This window comes from Mesocricetus auratus, unplaced genomic scaffold (genome assembly GCF_017639785.1).
Source record: "Mesocricetus auratus isolate SY011 unplaced genomic scaffold, BCM_Maur_2.0 Super-Scaffold_100004, whole genome shotgun sequence".
Lineage (NCBI taxonomy): Eukaryota > Metazoa > Chordata > Mammalia > Rodentia > Cricetidae > Mesocricetus > Mesocricetus auratus.
Genome location: NW_024429189.1, coordinates 114,716,930 through 114,744,199, shown reverse-complemented (window position 1 = coordinate 114,744,199; position 27,270 = coordinate 114,716,930). Strand labels below are relative to the sequence as shown.

At 42.9% G+C, this 27,270-nt stretch overlaps 1 long non-coding RNA gene across 1 annotated transcript in view; it reads left to right on the top strand.

The window, feature by feature from the left end:
• Nucleotides 1-8,493: 8,493 nt before the first annotated feature.
• LOC110341326 overlaps nt 8,494-27,270 on the top strand; it is a 34,387-nt gene continuing 15,610 nt past the window's right edge. Inside the window, exons 1-2 of the long non-coding RNA XR_002383225.2 lie at nt 8,494-8,542; nt 11,942-12,051. This is a non-coding gene — a long non-coding RNA (uncharacterized LOC110341326). The remainder of the gene's footprint in view (nt 8,543-11,941; nt 12,052-27,270) is intronic.

Genomic DNA, 27,270 nt, shown 5'->3' with positions numbered 1-27,270 from the left:
CATAGTTTTCCCTGGTTTGGCTCCAAATCCTGAAACTACTCTTTCCAGAAGACACATGTGGGCTGTGGGGCAGGCTGTGAGCTGGCCAGCAAGGGCATAGGAACAACTTGAGGTCTAAGAAAGGTGCAGGCCAGCCCAGGCTCACTGAGGGGGATCTCTGCTGTGTGACCATTCAGGTGCCTGCCAGACATAGAAAAGCTCTGGATGGTGAGAGCTGGGGATGTGAAGGGACACCTGGGAGGGAAGCATGTGCTAAGGACTGCTCTCAGTCAGGAGATGATAAGCACTGAGCTCTCTGCATTGCCTTCCTAGCCGCAGTGCAAGCATGGCTTCAACTAAAGAGGGACTTTCTGAAGCTTGAAGACAGAACTCTTCCAGTAAGTCACACATATCTTTACCACAAAGATGCCATGTCCACCTTAACATATATTGCTATATATTGCTTTTAAAGATAATTTCTTTACTCAAATGTCTCACAGAGCTGCATGCTGGCTTAGCATTTTTTGCATATATCTCAGTACTTTTAGACATTTTCACTATTAATTCCATTAAAGTGAAATAGAAAGCATGCAAGTCTTTTGGTGGTTGGTGAAATGAGCAATATGGTCCTCCTTCCTCCTTTCTTAATGATTAATTTAATCTTTTATAATTATGTGTATATGTGTGGGCATGTGCACATGTGAGTGCAGGTGCTCTCAGAGTCAGAGAGAGTGCTAGATTCTCGTAAGGACAACCTTAGGGACAAAAAGGGTGCAGGCCTTCAGTGACAGATGCAAGCTACAGGCAGTTGTGACTTTCCCGATGTAGCTCCTAACCTGGGGAGCCTAACCTGGGTCCTCTGCTCTTAACCATGGAACCATTTTTCCAGTTCAGATAGGTCTTCCTGGATGATGTAAACAAAGCATGCCACCTGAGGGCAGTCCTTCAGTACTGGCCTGCCATGGAGAGGTCAGACTGCTGGCTCCTCCTTCTTCCTCCACCAGCCTGGTATTCGTCCTCACTTCCTGCCACCTGACATTCATCTGCACTCTGGTAATGCCTGGGGGACTAGCTTCTATCGTCCACCTTCTCCTCCCTCCGATGTTCCATTCAATTGAATGGAAAGAATTAATGTGGGGCTATGTGTACTGTTTGTGTGAGATGTGCTGCCAACACTCCCATAGTCATATTTAAAAGAAGCCTGAAGACCCAAGGAAATTTCCAAGAGCAAGATCAAAGCTCTCTTCGACTGGCTGATTGGTAATGGTATTTCAAATATAGAAAAGTACAAAAAACTATTTAATAAGTGAGTTCTTATGTGTTTTAAAACTTTTGAAACCTTTTCTAAATTTTTGTTTTTAAATTGACGCATAATGTTACAATTCAGTATGTGTATAGAGTGACTGTGTAAAGTTCAGATTGGGAAAATTGGTATTTCATGGTGGAGACTATAATTGCATGTAGATACACACATATATGTATATGAGACATATAGCGTGCCATTTCACCTCTTTCACATGTTGGGATGGTTTGAATGAGAATAGCTGCCATAGACTCCTATGTTTGACTGCTCAGTACCCAGTCGATGAAACTATTTGGGAGGGATTAGGAGGTATGATTGTAGAGTGGGTGTGGCCTTGTTGGAGGAAGTTTATCACTGGGAGTGGGTTTTAGGTTTAAAATGTCCAAGCCTGGCTCTCTCTCTGTCTGCAACTTGTGGATGAGGTGTGAGCCCTCAGCAACTGCTCTAGCACTATGCGTGCTTGCCTGCTGGCATGCTTCATACCATTATGGCCATGGACCAACTTTTTGAAGCTGTAAATAAACTCCCAATTATATGCTTTCTGTCTTAAGTTGCCTTGGTCATGGTGTTTCATTGTAGCAATAGAATAGTAACTAAATCACTTGTCCTATTCGGTGTCCTTCCATATGTGCACATTGCTGTGTAACCAACACAGTCATCTTCACAGTGTTTTCTTCTTCCCAAACTGAAACTTACAGTCACTAAACAATGGCTTCCATTCCCGTCCCTTCAAGCATGATTTACGTTTTAAAATGCACCCTTTTGATAATCTACTTTATGAGTTTATTATATTGATCTCCTCCACTGTTGGTAGGTATTTAGGTCATCCTATGTTTTGTTCATCCTCATTGACTTATCTTTCATAAACGAATTTCCGATTATGTCTAACACAGGTTTCTGGGTCTTGGAGTAGAGTAGGCTCAATTTTCTACACTACAATATATTACCCATTTTATCTTCAAAGATGTACTTTCAGTTTCTATATCCTTAGGTGTGAGACTTGCTCCCAGTTTGGACAATTCTTTGATTTAATTTTTAATTTGGAGGCAAAAGAGGGCCATATACAATGTGGTTTGATAAAGGTGTTACTAAGATATGCCCACTGATGTGCTAAATCAGGAAAACAGCAAAAGCAAAACAAATGAACCACAGAGGAGCACAAGGATGGAAAGTCTCAGCATGCTGTAAACCATAAGCAAGGAGCTTATTGCAAGCACTGGGCTTCCAGTCTCCAGTGACTTAGCTGGCCTGGCTTCTACAGATCAATGCATGCACCTGTGAGAAAGTAAGGCTAGAGGGCTCCATGTACCAGCATGAAGTCCTCTCTTGCAAATAAACACCTCTCATTTAGGAACAACAACAACAACAACAGAAAACAGCAAAGACAGTTATTGAAAGACAGGTTTCTGAAGCAGGACTTAAGGTTTTACCCAAACAAGCTGAAAGATGGAATTTGGCTTGCTTCATGTTGGACTGATGTCCCATGTCACATTGGGTGCTCAGATCTTGGAGGGGACAGGGCACACAAGCATCAGTTGCTAACACTAGTAAACTGTTGTTTCATAGCAAGCTCTATCCTTAATATCACATCACTGACTGGTGCTCACTGGAAAAAATGAAGAGATGGGTTTTCTTCTCCACTCCAGGCAGTGATCCAGGTGCGAGGAGAATGGCAAGAGTGTTTTGGGACTGTTTTGGTTATCAGAGAGTGGTGGGTGGAGTTCCAGGATATCCACCACAGCTGAGTGTCTTTGAGTAGGAAATCCTAGTCCTCAAAGTTATAGTTTGCATGGAGTGAGACATAGATACTGTTCAGCTTGCAGGAGGAAAAGTGGGTGGTATCTGTCACAGTGTTCAAAAGCCATGGATATCATAGTGATAATGTATAGACAGGCCAGGCTTGAAGGTGCAAGTCTATCACCTCAGCTACCCAGGAGCCTGAAGCAGGGGTATTGCAAGCTTAAGGCCAGTCTGGAAACCTTAAGACCCTGTCTTAAAATACAACCACAGAAAAAGGATGGGAATGGGAATATAGTTTAGTACGGGAGAAACTCTGGGTTTACCACACATACACACAAAAGTGTAATTCTGAAGAGTGCATAGCTTCCTTTTAAGGTCTGTGCCCAAGGACAGGAGTGAGGCTGGGCACAGGTGAGCATCCATCACAGGTGTTTTCTCATCCACCCTGGATGCCGTGTTACTCATTTAAGTCACAAGCAGCTCGGGCTTTAGACTGTGGTTATTTGATTTTTGTTTTGTCTCCTTGTTTTGTTTGTTTTCTGTTTTAAATTTCTTTTTTTTGTGAAGGAGGTTGGCAAGGGCAGAGGGTGAATTCAAGGGGATGGGAAGAGAAGTGGGCTTAGAATGCATGATGTGAAACACAAAGAATCAATAAGAGTTAAAAAGACGAAAGGAAGAGAGAGAGAGAGAGAGAGAGAGAGAGAGGGAGAGAGAGAGAGGGAGGGAGGGAGGGAGAGGGAGAGGGAGAGGGAGGGAGAGGGAGAGGGAGAGGGAGAGAGAGAGAGAGAGGGAGGGAGAGGGAGAGAGAGAGAGAGAGAGGGAGAGGGAGAGGGAGGGAGAGAGAGGGAGAGAGAGGGAGAGAGAGGGAGAGAGCAAACTGAGCAAGTTTGAGCAATCAACAGCACTCCTCTATGGCCTCTGCTCCAGTTCCTGCCTTGAGTTCGTATCCTGACTTCCCTCAAAGGTGGACTGGGATGTGGAAGTGTAAGCCAATTAAATCCCTTCCTCCCCAAGTTACTTTTGGTTGTAGTCTTTATTACAGCAAAAGGAAACCACATTATGGCACGAAGTGTTTGTTCCTACTTTGTGATAGTTAATTTTGTGAGTAAATTTGACTGAGTTACAAGGTAGATTCGGTCAAATTTTATTCTGAATATTTTTGAGAGGTTTTGGGTGCCAGTGACATCTGACTAGTAGACTGACTAAAGTAGATTGCATACCTTATTTAATCAGTTGAAGGCCTGGCTAACACAAGAGGGTTGCCCCACTTCCCTCAAGACAGGAAATTGTCTATGCCTCACTGTCTTCAGTGTAGGGCATTAGCTTTTTTCCTGTCTTTGGATTCAAAGTGAAAGTCTCTTCCATGCTTTGAATCCAACAGCACACACATTGGAACCTAGGCTTTTAGCTTGCCCCCGTCCTATAGAACTGGGGACTTGTCAGATTGTATAGTTGTATGGACACATTCCTTATAGTAAGTGCCTATAAGTGGATCTATTCTGTTCTCTTTCTCTGGAGAAGCCTAGCACATACAGAGCCACTTAAAGCGTGTAACAGAGGCATGCAAACAGGATAACCTTGACTTATAAATCACACTGTATTACTGTTGACTTCCAGAAAACATTATTCTGCAGCGTGCCCCAGTTTCAACTGCTCAATGAATTCCCATTCTATTTACCATCACATTGTAAGAAGTTTTCTTTTGAAACAAACATCTCATTCTGTTCCCCAGACTTGCCTAGAACCTGAAAGCCTCCTACTTCAGCCTATAGCTGGGATTGCAGGTATATGCCCCTATGCCTGGTTATCATAATACATTAAAGTTATACTAATAGTCCCAATGTTGATGGAGAGATTTTTTAATTCTTGTGATTAAATAATAAGATTGAGGGTCTTAAAAGAAAGTGTCTGAATGTATATATTTTGCTTTTGTACAATCAGCCAATAGTATATAAGCACCTACTGTGAGTCAGACCCCGGTGTTGTACTGTGACTCACAAGTGACCATAATCCTTCCTGACTCTGTAACTTTCTGAAGGAACTTAGACACAGATGAAGCTATTTTGTTTACATCTTTAAAGAGTTCACTGCTGGCTATGATCCACATCCTAAATCTCACAGACCACAGCTTATTACATGGGGCTTTTCACCATAATGTCTGGCTAGGGAACTCACAGGAAGACAGAAACAAGTTGTTGTTTTGAACAAGAAGGACTCCAAACTGCACTCTCTCTGCACTGACCCGGTGACTACATGCTGTGCACTTTTCTTTCTCTATTTGAAGAAAAGCCAAGGGAGGGTTTATGTAATTTGGCACCAGCACCATTCCTGGCCAAATGCAGCCCTCCTCTTTATTCCATTTTTATCGTTGAACAGTGATTTCGTATTATACAAACAATGAGACTGACTGTAGGTGGTGAATCAAGAGAAACCATGGTGTTTCCTGGACCAGTATAAGCAAAACACCCTCCCACCACAAGGCATCCCGGGAATAGCACAGCCTCTTCTTTACCTCCAGGATTGGGAAAGGTCTGAACACTTGTTTTTTGTTGTTGTTATTGTTTGGTTTTGTTTTGAGGCAAACATTGGCAATGACACATGGCTGGTGCTCTGGGTGTGGTTTGTCTTGGTCTCTGTGCCTTGAAGCCATCATGGCCAGGTGCAATTTTCCTGGACTGGTGTCTGCTATGAGTCTATCAGGAGTCCGCTCTGTTGCTTGAAGGCCACTCTCTGTCTCCCTAGTTGGATTTACCACACATCAAATGGCTTGATATTTTTCACGTCACCTTTCATAGTGTGTGGTCCAGGCTGGCCTAAAATTCATAATCCTCCTTCCTCCCAAGGGATTATGAGCGTTCATCACCACAGCTAGAAGAAGCACTTTAAAATCACTATATGAATTTAGCAGTTTCCATACTCTGGCTAAGTATTCCCTTAACTGAACTATTAGATAGAAAGTGTGGACAGGTTTGATTTGTTGACATTATAATATTCTGTCTTATAATTATATATACTTACCATATTCTGTCAACTAAATGTATGCATTTAGTCATGAAGGATTTAAAAGGCATGTTGATTAATTTTCTTGTTATTTGAAGACTTATAGGGATTATTGATGGGATTGAAATATGGACTGTGGGTTAAACATATGTTGTATTAGTGCAGAGTTTTCTGACTTTGAGAACAACGCTCTAGGAATGTATGCAATGGATTGTCTTTTCCTTAGGAATTAAACACTGCAATAAATGAAAGGACGTTTCTCCAGCCTAGTGTTGCAGTTTTGGAATAGTGTGTGGTGGGAGGGGAGACACAAAGCACGTAGAGCATTATGTAATTAATTTGTGACTATGGGTAAAAGGCAGAGCAGAGTTTTTGTACTATTCTTGTAATGTTTTGAAGTTTGAATCTATGCTAGGCAGTGTTGGCTCATGGCTTTAACCCCAGCACTCAAGAGGCAGAGGCAGGAAGATCTCTGAGTTTGAGGTCAGCCTGGTCTACAGAGCTAATTCCAGGACAGCCATGGATACACAGAGAAACCCTGTCTTGAAGAAAACAAAAAAAACAAGCAGAAAGAAAGTTTGAAACTGTATCAAAATAAAAAGTTATCCCCAAGTTGTACGTTGTGAAGAAAACGACTATATGGTGTGTTGCCTAGCAAGCAAGTGGAGATCAATTATGTCCTTATAATTTATTATACATGTAATACATATTCATTATTGTTATTTGTCTTACGCTTTAAAATCAGGCTGACAGGGCAGTGTGTCTTCCTGGACCATTGTGATTATGAGAAAAGAGTCAGTCTATGAAAGAGGTCTCTCTGCCCAGCCGTAGCTACTATTCCTCTTCCTGCCACACGGTGGTGCTGTTGACGATGGATCTTAGATTCTGCGTTAGAATGGCCCTGTCCTCGGCAAAGGCTGCCTTGGAGGTGCAGGATAGCTGACAGGTAGGCAATGCTGTGCAGGGAGGAGAAGGTGGCATACATCCTTGGAGGAAATGTGTCAATGCTTAATGTGGTTGGGATAGTTTAGCCTTGGTAAAGAGGGCCTGGCAAGAAGGAGGGGAACAGGAGTTTAAATATTGCATATGAAGTAGCAATCGTGGAAAGAACTGGTACTTAATACATGCAGTGGACCAATGATTTGACAATAGCTGGGTTTTTCTGTGGATCCTGTGAAATGTCATGTTCCTCCTCTCCCAGTGTCTTGACCTTTACAGCATTACTTGGACACCCAGCCTCTCTTTTCTCCCCTTGAACCTGAACTGACCACCTATCATAGTCCACTGGAGGGTGAGACCCCAACAACAGAGCTGAACTGTCCACATCGAGGCCAGGAGAGTAGCCCTCTCTAGCAGCTTCTCTGTAGTCAAGATTTAGTCTACCCATGGTCAAAAAAGCAACAAAGAATCAAGAGAGGAAAGCATGGTAGTTGTTTAAAAACCATTCTTGTAGTCCTAATTATGGCTACCCACTCCAACAATGACAACAACTACACTCTATTGTCTATGAAGCAGTAGTTGTTGTAGAAGAAGTAAAGAGACTGTGACTAGGATTCTAAGCGTATCCTGCATTCCACAGGCAGATTCTAGGGTATTGTAAAAGGATCACAAGAAGGTCTGACGGAGGACCTGGGCTTAGAGTGGGGACATCAGGCATGTTGAAGTCTCAGGAAGCCAGAAGAGTTGTGAAAAGGAAGGTTTTCCCCTTGAGTCCTTAAAAGGATCCACCCTTGATTTTAGCCACAAATGGCTCACTTTGCACAGTCAGTACCTCTGTGGTCATTTGTCAAAATAGTCTAGGCAGCTTATTATGCAGCAGAAGGTAACTGATATTCATGTGCTTTGTATTCTTGTGGGAGCTTTAGGACAAGAAAGGTAAGAAGGGGAGGAAGGAAGGGAAATGAAGAACAAATGAATGAAAGAAAGAAGGGGAAGAGAAAGAAAGGAAGGAAGGAAGGTAGCAAGGAAGGAAGAAAAGGAGTTAATATTCTTGGAAAGGAGTGTGTGAAAGGAACCAGAAAAATATTTTGCCAGATACTTTGATGAAAATGTATACCGCAACACACTGTTTTTAATGTCTTGGAGACATTAATTTTCTTGTGAGTCCATTCATAAAGCTTTTGTGCTATATTTTGAAATTGAAGAAACAAAGCCTTCTCTGTGCATGCTAAGGTTTGGGTCATGCCCCACTAAGCTCAACCGTGAGCCTGTGGTGCTGCTGGCAGCAAGATGGGGCCTAGTGACAAGTGTTAGGTCACTAAGGAGTGCCTTTGAGGTTGGGGGAGGTGGGATCCTACCTCTCCTACTTCCTGCCATGAGGAGGGCAGCTTCCCTCCACTACATGCTTCCTCATTGTGGTCAGCGATGATGGGGGAAGTCCTGTGATTATGTCAATAAAGCACTGTTGGCCAATAGGGAAGTTAGATAGGTGGGACTAGGAGTCCAGGAGGACTCTGGGTAGGAGAAACACAGGAAGTCAAGATGTAACACCATGGGGTAGGAAGCCCGGAAAGTTCTCCGGTAAGAGAAATGCTTAGATTAGCAATTATGGGATAAATACTTAAGTCAGAGCTAGCCAGTAAGAAACAAGCAAGGCCAACAGCTTCATAATGAATATAGCCTCCTGTGTGTTTATTTGGGACTGATGCGGCTCTAGAACCAGGCTGGTGGGAAGACTTCTCTCAAGGAAAATGTTTCCCTTTACACAGCGGTACCATCTGCACAGAGGGACAGGACTGGCCAACTGCCCACTGAAAACTTGGAAAGTATGAGCCAAACAAATCTTTCTTTCATTTAGATTATCTCTAGTGTCTTGCCACAGCAAGAAGGCTGACTCGTATAATGCCCTCAGGGAAACTTGCCATCTTTAGCCTCATGGTCCCCAGCACATTCCTCCTCCCCATCCTTTGAGGAGCTGCTCTGACAGGTGTGAAGGCAAGGGCCTTCACAAGGATGCACCCACCACGCTTCCTACCAGGCCTGGCTTTCTCTCTTCACTTCTTGCCTCCCTTCCCATCAGCCCCTCTGCTCCTCTAACCATTTCAATTTTCTTCTTCCTTTTACTTTGCTGTGGGACAAATACTCATTTCCAATGTTTTCTAAGGCATGTCTTTCTTCTAAGGTGGATCTTTAACTTCTGTTTTTGTTTTTGAGACCGACCCCATCTTTATAGCTCGGGCTGGTCTCAAAACCTCACTTTGTAGCCCAGGTTGCCTCAAACTCACTGTGATCCCCTACCTCACCTCTCAAGTGCTGAGATTGCTGATGTACGTTGTTGACACACCTAGCTGGGTTCAAACATTCTGAAGCAGCAAGTCAAGCTGCCAAGTTTGCAATGGGGGGATCTAGATTTAAGGGCCACTGTCTAGAGAGGGCCCCAGCAGATCCAGGGAAGGTGGCATGTTGGCTATCTAAGCCACAACACTCATATTTATTGTCCCATTCACCACACAAAGTCTAATGTTGACACGTGGCCACTGGGAATTGGGTGTAGCTTAGTGATATAGCACTTGCCTAGGATGTGGGAAATACTGGGTTCTAGCCTCAACACACATCCCACAAGACAAGGAGCTGCGTTTTAATAACCATGGCACACCAAAACACCCTGGGAGAGTTTTAAGAAGGTCAGAGAAGCCTACTTGCATGTTTCTTCAGTGAACGGATAGAGGACTTCTCTAAATGATGGCACATGGTGTTTTGGTGACGACGTTGTACAGGGCTGGAAGCAGTGGCACCAGTCATTTCCACAAAGAGGGAATGTCTTTTGTCACCCAGTGTTACACACATCTTGAAAAGACGGCCACAGTGAGCTGTGGTGTGTTTAGTTTTCCTTCTGGGCTGCACTGCTGGGCTGCATGTTGGAGACTAGCCGTGGTCTGCAGGGGGCAGTGCAGCTGTCATTGTTTTCTTTCTAACACATGAAACCACCCATCTGAGAAAGCCATGTGTGAGTCCATCAGAGCCAAGGAGTCACTGATAGAGCAATGTGAAGACGTGAAGATCCTTTTATGTGAGCTGTGAGACCTGCAGGTGGGGGTCTCAGGACAGCCACTTTATGCTGAGGAACTTCTGGGCTTTCTCGGGATAGCTCATGGTCTTCTAAGACGGCAGTGCTTGGCCAGGCAGAGTTCATGCTTTTGTTAACTCGCAGGATGAATTAGCGTCTTATTCAGGCAGAGTGAATATGGAGAAGGCCATGGGGGTTTGTCCCTGCTTTGCTGTGCTGTCTTGAACTTGCTTGGGGTCATGCTTAGCCTTAGAGGCCATGGAGCAGATTCATGGAACACTCACAGGTCACTGTATGACCTGAATGGCCACTCATAGCATTATCTTCTGGAGTCTGACCCTGATGCTGTGCATAGGAGTCAGGCCAGCTGCCTTGGTCCATGCACGGTACTGAAACAGAATGGCAATGAGGTTTCAGGCTTAGTTACAGAGGAGACAAATCATAGTAAAAGCACAGCAGGCACTAATTCAAACAGGAGGGCTCCACCCTCATGACCCAATTCCCTCCCAGTGGTCCTACCTCCTAATACCATTTTGAGTGTTTGATATATTCTGCAATGGCACAAGTCACAGCTTAAATGAAGACATAGACCATGTGTGGCCAACATTGCTATTTGACAAGGAAGCTGGTTCTGGACTGCCATGAGTCACCAGGTATCATGCCAAGAATCTTACTTGGATGTCTTTGATCTCTGTGTATTTTTAAGGTAGATGAAACTTTGCTACTCCCTAGATAATGGAAATAAGCTTTAATTTAAAGGGCAAAGACCCCAGGCTGGAGCACGGCAGAGGCAGAAAATCAAACGGACAGACTCTAATTGCCACGATCTTTCCACTGGGCCCACGCTACCATCTCACTCCTCTCTCTCCTGCCTTGCATACTTCACACTGTTCATAGCAAAGGACATCCTGCCAAGGCAGAACAATTCCCTTGCCACTCAAGGTCGGGAAGGGGATGTAGGGCTTGCAGGGCAAAGCTGTGGAGGCTCTGAGTCAAGGGTCACTTTCAGTTATCAAGCTCAAGAGCAGGTCTTCAGTGTGAAAACACCCAGGCCTTTGTCTTCCTGATACAAGTTGCCAAAGTACCACAGAGAATCGTGGATGCCAGATTCCTATGGGGAACCCACAGAGCTTGAGTTTACATCTGTTAGGCCAACTAGGACTTCCTGTTTTTAACTTCTGGGAGCTTTAAAAAGCATAAACAAATGGAGGTTGTTATAAACCAGGAGTAAATATTCCCTTAGAGCAATTTCATGAATAAGCTTCCTTCAAAATACACACACTTCACAGGAAAGGGGCTCAGGGAAGCACACCCTGGACTACTGATAAGAGGAAAAATATCTGGCTCTTATTTTCATCTTATTTCCTCTTTTCTTCTTTCTCTCCATCCCTTCCTTCCTTCCTTTCTTCCCCCACACAGTAGCTAATGATAATAATTCTGCTCCTGAGGCCATCTCTCCTAACATGTCCATTGTTGAAAAACTCTCTCTCCATCCTCATTCTCTCAAGAATTTATGCTTACTGTGGGTAAAACATGCTGTCAGTCCTAGGATCCAGCCTGTTAGAATTGTGGGCGGGGAAGAATGAATCAACCTTGGATTTGGAAGACGAAGAATGGACTGCTGGCACCCTGGGGAAGAGAAGTTTCTGTTGGTGGTACTATCTGACTCCTAGCTTGTGCCACCAGCCCTGGTGTCAGCGGCTCACAGCTGATATCAGGAGGCAGAGGAGCCCTGTCAATCATGAAGAATATAAAACTGCCTCAGGCCAGTCCTTTCCCTGAAGAAGTTTCTGTGGCGTCATTGAAACAAAAAGAACAGGAAAGGACTTGAAGGAGAAGTTGGATGGCCAGGCTTGAAGATCTTGTGTATGTAGCCATAGTGACCAGGATGTGATCTTGATCCCAAATGCCAGGTTCACATTCCAGACTTCCAGAGGCAGAACATCGGAATCTAAGATGGATGACCCATCCCTTTGTCCTGGGAAGAGACCTCCCTTCTATCTTACCAGCATTGAACAATTAGGTATGTTCAACAAAAATTCTTCATATACTCTATTTGTGTATATTGTTTGTTGTGTGTGTGCATGTGTGTGTGTGCGTGTGTGTGCGCGCGCGTGCGCGCGTGTGTGTGTGTGTGTGTGTGTGTATTTCTAAAGCTTGAACCAACCTCTCTTCCCTCCTCCCTTCACTCTCTAAAGGCATGGGTATTTATCCTCAAAAACAGTAGTAAATCTTCTGGCAGTTGTTTGCTTACTAGGTATGGAAGCTGTGCTGAGGGCTTGTCAGTAGCATTCCGTTCATGGTGTATGAGCCTCAGAAGTGCTCTTCTTGTCTCACCCATGTCTATCACCATTTTAGAACAAGGAAACTGAAGCACATGGGCCTAGTCAGGGAGTAGGGCCTGCAGCAAAGTGGATTTTCAGCCTGCTTCCTCCTTGCAACACCTCAGCACATAGCCTTAGGCTAAAGGGGCTGCTGCCTTTGGGTGAATTACGTTGGGTTTCTGAACTTCTCTTGGGAGTCCCTGCCTTGTAGGGAATAGGACAGAGTTTGGTGAACCCTGAACTGATTTGAAGTACGACAGCTCTATGTGTCGTCCCAACAGTCTCACAGAAGGAATGTGTCCTTCCCGTGAAGCCCTGTGCTATTATTGACTGCTGTCTCTTGTGGAGTGAACTTAGGCAAATCCTGAGCAAAGGAGGGTCACCTTCCCTAGGCCCAAGAAACAGAGCCCCAACAAAACTCCATTCCTACTTAGGGGTAGAGAAAACTGCGAGCATACTGTAAGGTTTCAAGATTTCAGATTTTCTTTTGTTAAACAGCTGAATTTACAGTTGGGAATGACTAATAGACTAAGAATTGTTTTAGTGGCTGGGTAGTATCATACATCTGCACTTTTAGCATCCAGATGCTGAGACAAGAGTGTTATAATTTCAAGACTAGTTTAGGTTATGCAAAGACACCCTGTCTCAAACAAACAAACAAACTATAGTAACAAATGACCTTAAACACAGTGGTTTAACACATAATAGTCTAACTGACATGAACTGACTAGCAGGTATCATTCAGAAGCCTGACACTAGTTGTACTAAGTCCAGGTGTTGACATGGCTGTTCTGCTCTGCAAATTCTAGGAGCAACTGAGAAAAAATGCTTCCTTTTCAAAGTCTAGGCACCTCATCTCTTCAAAGTCAGTGGCAGTGACACTGCCCCTGACTCTTCTGTGCTCTCAACCACTGTTATGAACTCTTGTGATCATATTGGTCCAATCTAGATAAGAGGGGTGATCTCCTTACCTTAATGAGACATAGTTACAATTGTTCTCTTTGTTACTAGTTATTGTCAATTCCTTTCTCTGCCTAAATTATAAATTAAATTTCATTACAGATGTGCCTGCATAATAAAGTTATTGGATCTAGAGTTTGGCACTGTCCCTAGACTTTGGCTATAGTTATATGTTGCTTATGATTTAATAAAGCTTGGATGAAGATCAAAAAAGCAAAGCAGTCAGCCACTAGAGAGTTCTTACCTTTACCAAGGTTCAGACCAAAGGAGTGATCCACTGAACCTCAGATTGCATCTCCAGACTGCACTGCTCTCCACCAAGCTTCAGAATGACTTCACTGAGCTCCTTATAATCTCTCTAGTGCTGGGATTAAAGGTATGAGCTCTGTTTCTCTTTTAGACTGATTCACTCTCATGTAGCCCAGGGTGGCCTTGAACTCACATAAATCTATCTGCCTCTGTCTCCTGAGTGCTGGGATTAAAGGTGTGTACTCCACTGCCAGGCATCAATGGTTAACTAGTGTGGCTGGTTTTGCTCTGATCTTCAGTGGCTTTATTAGATCATAAACAATATATCACCACATTTGACATCAATTGAGGGTCTTGGACTATGCCCCATGTGGATAAGGAGGAACTAGTCTACTACCTTTTGGGGTAGCTTGCTTCATAGGAATCATTGAAATTACTATTCTTGTACAGAATATTTTAAGCAGTTTATATGAAATTGCCCAAATACAGAGCAAAGAGGAAATGAAAGTCTACTTTGATTTACACACACTTTCCAAAATGTACAAACAGAATAATAATTTGTAAGTCAAATCTAACATTTATAGGGGGAAATTGAGGCTTTAAAAGTTTTGCATCTGCTAATGATGGTATGGTTGTGTAGCTTGGTGTTCTTATGGGATTCCTAATAGTGGAAGTGGGGGTGCCTCTGACTCACTTGCCTTCTCCTATGAACCTTTTCCTCCTTCTGGGTTGCCTCTTTCAGCTTTGATATGAGGGTTTGTGCCTCGTCTTATTGTAACTTGTTATGCCTCGTTTGGTTGATATCCCTGGGAAGCCTGCTCTTTTCTGAAGGGAAATGGAGGAGGAGTGGATGGGGAGCAGGAGGGAGAGAGGAGATGTGGGAGAGGGTTCTTGGAAGGGAAACTGTGGTTGGGTTGTAATGTATAAAAGAAAAGTAAGTTTTAAAAAATTCCAGAGAGGAAAACTTCCCATTAAACATTATTGCATCTTTGATAATGAGATAGCAATGTGAAATATAGTCAGGTGTCTCTTCTCCTCAGACACAGGAGTTTCCACCCCAGAGCATCTTTCAGGATGCTACTCTATACTCCAGTTGTAATGAGTGGGGTTGCTGGTGGCTCAAAGCCTTCCAGAGAATTGCACTGAGCCCACAGGGCCCTTAGTCCTAGGACCCCCTAGAAGTGGGACAGCCTGCTGTAAGGTAGCAAATTGTAAAACAAGTACTGTGGGGGCTTCCCATCACCACAGAGTCAGACGCAGCTGGTATCGGGGAGCTTCTTGGTGACCTTGTCTTCTTCTATAGTTCCTGTCTCTAAAGTTCTTCCCTCCTCTCACTCCCCCACCTTCCCCTTCCCTTACCCCCGTTTTGCTTCCCAAAGAGGTTAAGGCCTCCCATGGGGAGTCAATGAAGTCTGTCCTATTACCCCACCGAGGCAGGACCAAGGCCCTCCCCACTGTGTCTATGCTGAGCAAGTACTTCTCCATAGGAAATGGGCTCCCGAAAGCCAGTTCATGCATTAGGGATATGCCTTGGTCCCACCACTAGTGGCCCCACAAACTGTCCAAGCCATCCACTGTTACCTGCATTCAGGGGGTCTAGTTCAGTCTTATGCAGGTTCTCCAGTTGTCAGTCCAGAGTTAGTGAGCTCGTCCTAGCTCGGGTCAGCTGTTTCTGTGAGTTTCCCCATCCTGGTCTTGACCCCTTTGCTTGTATTAACACTCTCTCCTCTCTTCAACTGGACTCCAGGAGCTCTGCCCAGTGCTTCGCTGATCTCTGTGTCTGCTTCCATCAGTCACTGAATGAAGGTTCTATGATGACAATTACAGTAGTTCTCAATCTGATTATAGGGAAGGCCAGTCCAGGCACCCTCTCCACTATTGCTTAGAGTTTTATCTGGGGTCATCATTTCGGATTCCTGGAAACTTCCCTAATGCCAGGTTTCTTACTAATCCCACAATGGCTCCCTCTATCAAGATAGTTTTTTCCTAGCTCCCCCCCAGCTTGACCACCCTGTTCTCTCATGTTCACCTCCCCGCTCCTCTTCCTTCCTCCCCTCTCCCTTTCTACTCACCCCCTCCATCTCACATTCCTGATTTACTCAGGAGATCTTATTTTTTTTCTTCCCATAGGGGATCCATGAATGTCCCTCTCAGGCTCCTCTTTGTTACTTAACTTCTTTGGGGTTGTGGACTGTAGGTTGGTTATCCTTTGCTTTATGACTAATATTCACTTTTAAGTGAGTTCAAACCATATTTGTCTTTCCGGGTCTGGATTATCTCACTTGGGATTTTTTTCTAGTTCTGTCCATTTGCCTGAAAATTTCAAGATGCCATTTTGTTTTGTTTTGTTTTTTACCACTGAGGAGTAGTGATCTTTTGTGTAAATGTACCACATTTTCTATCTATTCTTTGGTTGAGGAGTATCTAGGTTGTTTCCAGATTTGGGCTATTATATGAATGATGCTGCTATGAACATAGTTGAGCAAATGCCCTTATGGTATGATTGTGTATCCTTTGAATATATGCCTAAGAGTGGTATTGCTGGGTCTTGAGGTAGATTTATTCCCAGTTATCTGAGAAACCTCCATATTGTTTTCCAAAATGGATGTACAAGTTTGCATTCCCAGCAATGGGGAAATGTTCCCCTTACTCCACATCCTCTCCAGCATAAGCTGTCATCAGTGTTTTTGATCTTAGTCATTCTGACAGGTGTGAGATGATTATCTCAGAGTTGTTTTGATTTGAATTTCCCTGATGGCTAAGGATGTTGAGCATTTCCTTAAATGCTTTTTAGCCATTTGAGTTTCTTCTGTTGAGAATTCTCTGTTTAGAACTGTACCCCATTTTTAAATTAGATTATTTGGTAATTTTATGTCTAGTTTCTTGAGTTCTTTGTTTATTTATCTGTCAGATGTGGGGTTGGTGAAGATCTTTTCCCATTCTGTAGGCTGCTGTTTTGCTTTGTTGACCATGTTCTTTGCCTTACAGAAGCTTCTATTCCATTTTATTAATTGTTGCTTTCAGTGTCTGTGCTACTGGTGTTATATTTAGGAAGTGATCTTCTGTGCCAATGTTCTCAAGGTTACTTTCCACTTTCTCTTCTATGAGATTGAGTGTGGTTGGATTTATGTTCCAGTCACATTTGTTACTTGTCATATTTCCACTAATAGTCATAAGGAAGTAACCTTCATTCTTTCCTTTGTCTTTTCTCAAGATTAGGTTTCTCATACACCAAATAACTACAGTTAAGGACTTTTTCTGTTAACGACTTACAGCCTTATTTTTTGTTTATTTAATTGTATGATGAAGATTAGCCCATTGCCTCATGTATATGCTCTACCATCGAACTATGCCACCAGCTATGTTGATTTAGATATATAAGATGCCACTTTATCTTTTTCTTGACTTTCAGTGTCTTAGCAGATTCTATAAAATGATCTTGAACTTACAGGGGGAATGTTGGGGTCTTTAGCAATATCTTTCTCTTTCAGATGTATTATTTATTTTTTATGTATATGGTTGTTTTACCTGCATATATGTCTGTGCAACACACATGAGCAATGCTCTGAGAGAACTGAAGATGGTGTCAGATCCTTTAGAACAGTGGTTCTCAACCTTCTTAATGCCAAGACCCTTCAATACAATTCCTCATGGAGCAGTGACCCCCAACCACAAAATTATTTTGATGCCACTTTGTAACTGTAACTCTACTACTGTTATGAATCATAATGTAAATATCTGGAACACGTGAAAGAGTCATTTGATGCCCCCAAAGGGGCCATGGCCCACAGGTTGAGAACCACTATTCTAGAATTAGTTTTAGAGATGATTGTGATCTGACATGTGTGTTTTGGGAGTCAGACTGAGGTCCTGTGGAAGATTCTTGCTCTGAACCATTGAACCATCATCTCTCTACTATAAATGTTTATGTTCTTTTATGCAGATATACCTCAGATGGCCAATATTTTTGCTTAGGCTATTTGCATCAGTGTTCATGAGCAGTGGTCTGTGATTGTTTTTTCTTTCATCTGCGCCCAGTTTTTATTTCAAAACTTTTTGGGGTTTTCCTGTTATCTGAAGTATGCTGGTCAATCTAGTGGCCAACAGCCATGTGTGGATGGCTATTAAGCATGTCAAGTGCCATTAGCAATATTAAGGCATTGAAACACTAGATTTTAAAGACTTAGTGTAAAACGCAAGAATATGAAATATTTCAGCAATTTACATCCAGGAATGGTAATATTTGAGTGTTATAATTTAAAGTACATATGTTGTCAACAGGAAATAGCTTTTCTTTTGATAGTGTGCATTAATGTAACTCCCCTGAAAAAGAAAAGGAATGGAGAGGGGGAATAGAGGGGTGATATAGGTAGGGCCTCAGTTCCTCTATCTGTGGGAGCCTTGTGGTTCTTCTGTTTCTTCTGGGAACTGGCCCATCCCAGCACATATGTTTGTATTTTAGGTCTTTTGGTTTTTAGGAAGATGAAGGTGGTGAGAGTTGTCTCATACCAACGGAAAATCCCTCCAGAGCCTGTCCTCAGGCCTCCAACCAGTATTTGGAGTAACCTCAGGCCACCAACTCTAAGAAAACAGGAGTCAGTGCAGTACCCAGAACACAACAGCTTGCTCTCCAGGACAGGCTCAACATGGCATGCACACCACTTGGGTTTGTAGGGGCTCTTGGAGAGTGAGAGGGGAGGATGGTGACTTCATGACCTTGCTAGGTCAATTAGTCATCTTAATCTGAGGAGAAGGACAAGCACAAGAGTGGAGAAAGCAAACAAAAGATCGTTCCAGCTGCTCCTAGAACAAACAGATCATTTTATTCGACATTTATGGGGAACTATTAATTTCATCCTAGACAATCAAATAGCAAAGGTTTTTCTATTTATCCTGACAGCAGGAATTCTAGGCTGATACCAACCTTTCATTACAAATGTCATCACTTCAGTCATCACGGAATGTCCTAGGCAGATAAATAAATAAACAAAAAAAGAATGAAATGAGAATCTGGTTCCTGGGGTGGTTGCAGCTTTGATGTTTTGCATTTTTCTCTATATGGAATGTCCTAGTTGATAATAACCCACTATAAGCCAGACCATCTTTATAGTAATAATACTCTTTATTTCCTCACTCCCAAATCACAAGTACTAAGAGTTGGCATCTGGCTCCCACAGGTCACATGGTGGCAGTTTCGAGTTCTGGTGCTGTGAGCTCAGGACTCTTCTCAAAGTGTGGGGCTGCAACTTACTGGATTAGTGAGCTGATCTCTCATAACTGTGCAGTGGGGATTGTTTGTAGATGCTTAAAGAAACATAGAAGACTCTTTGCTCAAAACTCCCTGCATGAGAGAATGGGAAAACGCCAAAACACTCCCAGGTGGATCTGAATCAAGATACCACAGACTTCTTGAAGCACTTGCATATTAACTCAAAGGGACAACCCACCCAAAATACCCACATCTTGAGATAGTGTGAGTCAGTTCATAACTTAGTACAAAAAGAGGTCCTAGGGCTGAGTAGATGGTTTGGTTGGGATTGGGAACAGAGGGGTCTGTAGTGGCTTCTGAGCTGTAGAAGTCTCGGCATGGGAATAGAGCAGCTGTCCTGTTTCCCCCAGAGAGTGAAAGTTCCTATCTCAGCACAGCCTTTATGTGTGTACAGCTGCACCTACACATTTGCTGGCATCGAGGGAGATGTGGAGCAAAGGGAGGGAAGAGGCTCACTAAGAAAGAGTGAAAGGAAAAGGCCTTTGCAAAAGGAGGCCCTCAGAATATGTAGGTAGCTCATTATGGGAAATATTGAGGGACATCTCCTGAAAGAGATTCTAACTTCAGTGGCTCTAGTGAGGGGGGAAGGGAAGTGGAAGAGGAGGCTTTGGTTGGAATCAGAAGTCAGATTATATACAGCCTTAGAGGTTTAATATAAAGCCAATAGGAAGGACACATGTGTGTGTGGGGGGCTTTGAGTGGAAAATGACATGATAGAATATATGTAAAAGATCATTTTGGATAATGGAGAACAAGGCATAAGCTGTAAACAGAAAGGTGAAACAGAAAGAAAGAACACACTGGGAGGTTTTGGAAATGGTTCCAGGGATGTAGGAGGGTTGAGGCATGAAGGTGGGGCAGTGTGGACAGATTCTCTTGCTCAGAGTCAGATCTGCCTCGTGCCTGGTTGAGAATGTGACTCCAGAGCTCCTGCTTATTCTAAGTTCCAAAGCAGTGGCTCAGACCTCCTTTCTTTTCCCAGCCCAGAGCTTCATCAGTGCTCACAATCATTTTCATTGGCCTAGCTTGACACTCCTTGTGTTATTTAAAACTCACTGAGATATTCCTTACAATAAATTGTAAGGAATAAAGAGCTATAAACTATGTAGCTTAAGAAATAAGTATTTCTTACAGTTCTGGGGACTGGAAGACCAAGGTCAAGATATTGGCTGATTTAGTCTCTAGTGACAGTCTTTTCCTAGTTTTAAGATTTAATTCCTTCTTTATCCTCAAGTAACAGAAGGACAGAGAGGTCTCTGGGATGTATTGGCACTAATCCCTTTCATCAGGGGATTCCTCACCTACTAATACTATCACAGACCTATCCAGTTCACATCATTCCAATCCTACACCCCACTTGCAATAATATTCCTCTTGTACAAAAAATTATCAATTGCATTCTAAGAGCTCCTAAAGTCTAGCTCATACTAGCCTGAAGTATAAAACCCAAAATCTTATTTAAATAACATCTAAATCAGATATTGGTGCCTCTCAGTGTTCTGTTTTTCTGGAGGCAAATTTCTTCTTCACTGGTGAATGTGCCAAGCCAGACAAGTTGAAGGCTTTGAAGCTACAGTGATGGAATGGGTGTAGGATAGATGTTCTTACTTAGAAGAGAAGCTGGAGAGAAGACAGGGGTGATGGATGGAGACTAAGAGCACCCACATCTGCCAAGGTGAGTCTTCTGAGTACTTAAACTTGGAGAACAGTTCACTGTAGCTTGATGTTTTCCTTCCAGACCCACTGGGGCTATGGTCCTGTCCCTACAGCTCTGCTGAACAGAAGTAGAAAGTCATCACATTGGGAAAAGGTTATACGACCTGATGAAAGTGCATCAGTTGCCTCCCTTTTGAAAACCAAGGAGGTATCCCTGATCATCTCTGAATTTCCTCTGAGGTCATTCTCTCCTCGTTTTGAAGAATAGAACACTTGTAAGGGCAATAGCTCTATGAACTTGTCCTGTAAAACCCCAGACATCAGATAACTTTGCTTCATTCCTTCTTATTTTGTCCAAACTGACAGTTCTGCTGGGGTAGCTGATTAGGTCGATAGTTTACACCCAAACTAACCTTACCAAAGGGTCAGCTGGCCACCCTCTCTTCCAGCTGCGTTTCTCTCTCTCTCTCTCTCTCTCTCTCTCTCTCTCTCTCTCTCTCTCTCTCTCTCTCTCTCTCTCTCTCTCTCTCTCTCCATATGATTAGCCTGAGACTTTCCAAAGATCGAATATCTGGTTTCTTCTTTGCTTATTTAGTCTGTTGTGGAGTCATTTCTTCCTCTGGCTTGGAGTCATTTCTTCCTTCTGGATGAGGCTGTAAGCAGCCAAGAGGAACTAAGCCACTCTATCAACACTGCTTAGAAATTTCACCACTCACCAATTCATCCTTCACAAACCCTGCCTTCCATAAAACATGAGACCACAAACACAACCCTACTTCACAGAAACCCTGCCTTTCCTCCGGTTTGCAAAACACATTCGTCATTTCCATTCGGTACCTGACCAGAAAGACCTTTATCATCTGTCACTTGCTTGCTTGCTATTTTCTTTCTTTGTTCGTTTTAGACAGATCTCATTCTTTGGTCTTTGTAGGTATTAAACTTGTGACTGGGTTGAACTCCCAAGTGCTGAGGTTACAAAAAAAAAGAGAGAGAGAGAGAAAAAAAAAGAATTTGTTAGCCGGGCAGTGGTGGCACACGCTTTTAATCCCAGCACTCAGGAGGCAGAGGCAGGCGGATCTCTGTGAGTTCGAGACCGGCCTGGTCTACAAGACTTAGTTCCAGGACAGCCTTCAAAGCTACAGAGAAACCCTGCCTCAAAAAAAAAAAAAGAAAGAAAGAAAGAAAGAAAAACAAGAATTTGTTAGCCAAGTGCTGAGGTTAGAGAATTACAAGCATGTCCTATTATTCATGGCTTTGTATTTTCACCAACATTCTGTTCATAGCTACTTAGATGTTCCCTATGAAGATGAAGGCTTTCTCTTCTTTATGAAATCTCACTAGAACTGATTGAAAACTCACCATTTCTAAAGACATTTCCACATTTTATGTATTTTCCACAGCATCACTCCCATTTATAAGAGTTAATTCCTGTCTTCATGGCCTAAATGAACACATCTTTCTTATGGTTCTACAAATTAGAATGCCCAAGGTCAAGGTTCTGGCAGAAATATCTCTCCATGGCCTTCTTGCTCTTCAAATGCTTATCTACTCATGGAGCCCTCACATTGTGGAGAAAGAGAATAATCATTCATCCCTCAGAAGATCCACTTGGTCATTTACTCTTTATGTTGGCCCTACAGAGTAGATTTTTCCTGGAGGGGAGACGTCATATAGACAAACATCTCTAAAGTCATGTAGAAGGTAGACACGTGCCACTCTTTGTCAAATACATTGCCAAGACTATGCAGGTGACTACAAGGCACTTTGGTAGCTTGCCTAAGAATTTCTATTAGTTTGGAGACTTTCTACTTTTCATGGAAAATTCCCATTATCATTGTGTTCCTTGGAAGCCTTGTGCCCTGGATGGTAGCCAGTGACCCTAGGAGAACTGTTCCATCTGTGGTCAGGACTCAGGCATCTTTAGGTGGCATGCACAGTAAAGGAAAGTTATGTATGAGAATCTGATCTGAAAGCTGATGTGTGGGCTAATCTTACTAAGGCCAAAAGGGAAGGGGCGTGGGTTTCATTTCCTCTGCTTCCTTCATCAAGTCACTGTCCATTAGACAGTCGCTTCCTCTTGCTTTGTGTGAGTGCATAAATCTGCATATGCATGATATTTTAAAGCTTATATTAGTCAGACACAAACTTAGTGTCTAACTCACTTATTCTCTACCCCATTGCTATAGATAACAATGGAATTCATTACAAGACGCTCACACATTAAAAACATAGAACAACAATAATAGAAAACACTAAGTATTAACTGTTTGTCAGGTAGTACACTCAAAATATTCATGTTTCCCAATGAGTCCTTTTAGCCACGTATGGGGTGGATAATATTGTTACCCAAAGTCATTTATCTACTCAAAAAACTGAGGACTATAGTATCACTAGCATCACTCTGGTGTTAGATATGACAACAGTATGGCTGTCTCTATGCTGGGTTAGAAATACAGAACTCTGAAGCTTAGAGTGGCTAGGTGAATCACAAAGGTTGAACAGTGAAAACAGTAACCCAGGGCTGCTGACAGGGCTTGGGTGATTCGATTTCTTCCTTGACATAGCTTGGACCCCTGAAATTCCTGAAAGTAAATATGCCCTCGCCTCTTTGGATCTGGATCTCACTTGTCAAAACTCTTACCCCTGCTCTTTCTATTTCTGTTAATAATACAGAATTATAAGCTGTCTTTCTTCACACAATACTGTCTAATGAATATCTGATAGCAGTGGCGTGATGTACCAGGGAGATGAGAATCCGCTGTTCACGGCCTTTCTGAGTACACTGATCTCCCCTCTCCCAGCTTCCTTTCCCTTACATACAAAGCAGTTTCAAGTCTCCAAAGAGTCTAAATTTCTGAGCCCCTGAAAAAGTATTTTAGAAACCAGTGGGCACTGGAGGCTTTTACTTGAAATGACAATTCTCTGTGGAGCAGCTGAGCTGAGTTGTGTTTGTTAGATACTTATTTGAATGTGCTGCAGGCTTTGCAAAGGGGGAAGGGTCAGATCCCATATAGTTTGTGGTAGAGGGATCTTCTCTGCTCTGGTAAGATGAATTGTTCATACAGGCATGAATCCCTTCGCAGAGGCCAACCTGATGAAAGCAAACAGGCCAATTGATAGAAAGAGGCTAGAAGACAGGGCTTGTTATCTCACACAGTGGGGTAAGTGTGGGTTACCAGCTGAATGTTTCCTCTTAGCTTGTTATATCACACAGTGGGGCAAGTGTGGGTTACCAGCTGAATGTTTCCTCCTTAGCTGAAAAAACAGTGCCAAGAGTCAGAGCAGTGGTACAATCTAGCCATCATGACTTTGAAATGGGAGGCAGCTGAGCCATGCATTTTTAATGCTTTCCTGCAAGGTGGAAAGGACGTTGCAGAGAATAACTAAAGCACCTCTATAAAAAGAAAATGAGAATTGTGGCTGTAAAAGATCTGGCTACTTAATTAGGGAAGTTTATTGGCAAAGAAAAAAGGCAGCTATGAGTGTTTATGTTCATACTTGACTCTGTCTTTTAAAGCACTGGGAGCCTAGGAGACCTTCTCCTGGGACAAGTGCCCTTGTATGAGAAGCCACGGGAGAGCAAGGATATAGGGCAGTCCCGGACCACTGCTCCTTGTTCTGTACTGTCACCTCTCACATTTGAATGTCATGTTCATCCCCCAGAAACCACAACCACATGCAGATACAGATTCTCATTCCTGGAATCAGGCACAAGGTCCAGAAGAGATCCTGAATTTTGACAAACTGACAAGTGTCTTTGTCTATGAGTAAAAGGATTTAGAGAATAGATATGGGGACAGGAGATTGAAATCTGTTTTGTAGGTGGAATCGCAATAGTGCTGGGTAAATAAGATTCTGGTTGGTATCTTGGGAGTCAAGTGTAGCACAAGTCTGGATCCTTTGGAGAGGCGGGAAGGAGCATTGGGATGACAAGGCTATAGTGGAAGCATCAGTTTGAGCCATTTTCCCTTTGCTGTCAGAAAGGGGCCATATGAGGATGTCTTGGAACTCAAGAAAATGGAAATTTCATTAGAAAAGACTGTGGTTCTGCAACAGGAAGGGAGGTCAGTGCAGGAGAGAGATGTTTCAGACATGAGATCTGCACTGTTATAGTATCTTTTATTACCATGATAGAATAAATACCTGACAGCCCAACTTAAAGTGATAAAATTGTTATAGGCAGGAATCAGAGAAGGAAGACTGGATTGGAGGCTGGATTAAACTCCAAAGTTACACCCCTTCTGACATATTTCCTCCAACTATGCCACACCTCCTAAATCTCTATAAAATTATTTGAAAGGGAGGAATGAGCAGGCTGCAAAGAACTATTACGGGAAGTGAGATGAGCAGGTGGCCAGACAGGACAGTTGACAAGAAACAGACAGTGCCCCTTTCCTGTGCCCTCCCCTTTTCCTGTGTTCCCCTTTCTCCTCAGAGGGTGGTTCTGGGTAAAGGGAGACAATTGATGTTTAGTTCATTCACACCTAGCGTTTCTCAGGCAATTTATTTGGATTGGTTAGAAAATCAATTCAGCTAATCATAGATATGGCAAAGAAAGAGAATGGAGCAGGTATGTAGCTTGTCACCGAGAGGGTGTGACTGGTGTCTTCTCCAAGCACACAGGACACAATTTTATGCAGTAAGTTGTTTTTAGGAAAGAAGGAATGTGGGTATTTCTTTTTTCCCTCCTTCCATCCCCTTCTCCATATGGGTATTTCTTAACAGGTGGCTCCTTAACAGGTGTTCAGTCTCTGATCCCTTCACAAACCCAACATATTGACATCAAAAAATTAAAAACAAGACTCAGAGAATGAACATCAAATGTCCTTTTTAGCTCATTAGTAAGAAATTCAGTAGGAAGGAAAAGCTGACCCAAAGTAGAGAGATTGAGTTTTTACAGACACACACACACAAAATCTTGAAGCTGAATATGATAATACCTACCCACTATTCAAACCTTGGGAGGCTGAGGCAGGAGGATCACTATGAGTTAGAGGTCAACCTGGGCAAACATAATGAGATTCTGATCCAAAACATCTTAAGTAGGTTTGCTGACAGAGACACCACTGGTTGACTAATGTCCTGAAGAACAATAAATGTTTAATATTTGGGATTATTTCCCCACAGGACAGAAATTATAGATGCCTCTCCTAGATTAGCCCTTTAGAATATCATGCAGTCCCTGTGACCTGCCTCAAATAATAATTTAATGGCAGATCACACAGTTGCATTCCTCTAGATAATTAAGTGGTCTCTGAGTGTCTAAACATTGCCCATTATACTGATAAAAGTTTATAACCACTTCCAGGCATCATTTTAAGTGGCTTTTTATAACACCCCTTGGGTGTCTATGCCAGAAAGCCTACTCACAAGCAGAGCAGGAGAGTATGTCTTGGTCAGATCTCTGTTCCCTGGGAGCACCCCAGGCAAGGGCAGCATCCAGGCTCTTCGTGCCTGGCAGCAGGAAAGTGGCAAGAATGGTATTTTGTTGTTTGGCCTTCTGGATTATTTTACCTTCTATATTTTCCACAAGGGCCATTTGGGAAACTTTAAAGTAGTAAGTGGTTGAGAGGGATTATGCTCCTGCCATCAGAGAGAAAACACAGTTTAGTATGCTTCAAAACAAAAATATTTTTCTGAGTCCTGAACAATGCATGCTACCAGAGGCCTAATGAGCTAAGGCTCTGCCGCAAAGTGCAGCCAAGAGAGGTTATTATTAGTTCTCCCATGACCCAGAAGCCCTTGTTTGCACACCCAGATGGGGCCACACTTCCTAAGACCATCAAAATCCACTTTAATTAGTCTCTTAATAGAAACTTGTTGTGATCCTGGGTACCTTTTGTGGCCAGGTTTTTTCTTTTTTCTTTTTCTTGTTTTGCTTCCAATCTCCGTTAATTCAGTTAAGTATCACAGTAGTCAGAGGAACATAGAGATTTCGTGCATAAAAATAAGCTAGCTCACTTATCAACTGGTAACAATCAGGTTGAAAAACAGGAATCATTTGGTGAATTTTCCAGCTCAAATGTGAATAATATTATGATGTTTATCCTTGGCAAACCCTTCAACACTGTATACAATGTAACCGAGTGTTATTTATGGAGAAGGTCTTTGGGGGCTGGGTATGACACACCGGGGCTCTCTGAGCAGCTGAGCTCAGCATTCCAGTAGGTATGGAGGATGTACACAGAGGGGCATATGTGAGGCAAAGGGGAGCAGAGAATGAGCGCTCTGCTTGGGAGAGTTGAGAAGGTACCCAGGCTGAGAAAAAGGAAGTAGTTATTTTGACCTTCATTTCTTGGCTATTCGTCCCTACCAGTGGCCCTTTCTTCCTCACACCACTTAATGTCCTCTGAAATCGAATATGCTTTGTATTTTGTGTCTCTCCATCCCCACCCATCTGATACCAGTGTTCCTGATTTGAGGTGGATGCTGTCGTAGGTCCTTGATGTTATAGTACATTTAATTTTCAGATACCCCAGGAAGTAGTGGATTTCTTGTCACTGGATGGATGGAGAAACTGGGGTTCTGAGAGATGAAATGACCTACCCATGGCAGTGATGTGGCTCAGAAGAAGCACAGCAGGATTTGCAGATGTCTGACCTCAAAGATCATGTTAGTTAAGAACATGACATAAAGTCACATTTCCTCATTTGGGACAGTGACCATTAAGAGTTACCCCTATACCAGGGCTTTTCTCTACTCATTCCTGAAGTATGCTGGATTCTTCCAGAATTTCTGGTAGGTTTTAAAAGTCCCCTCATTTATGCTTCTGAGTCTTTCAAGT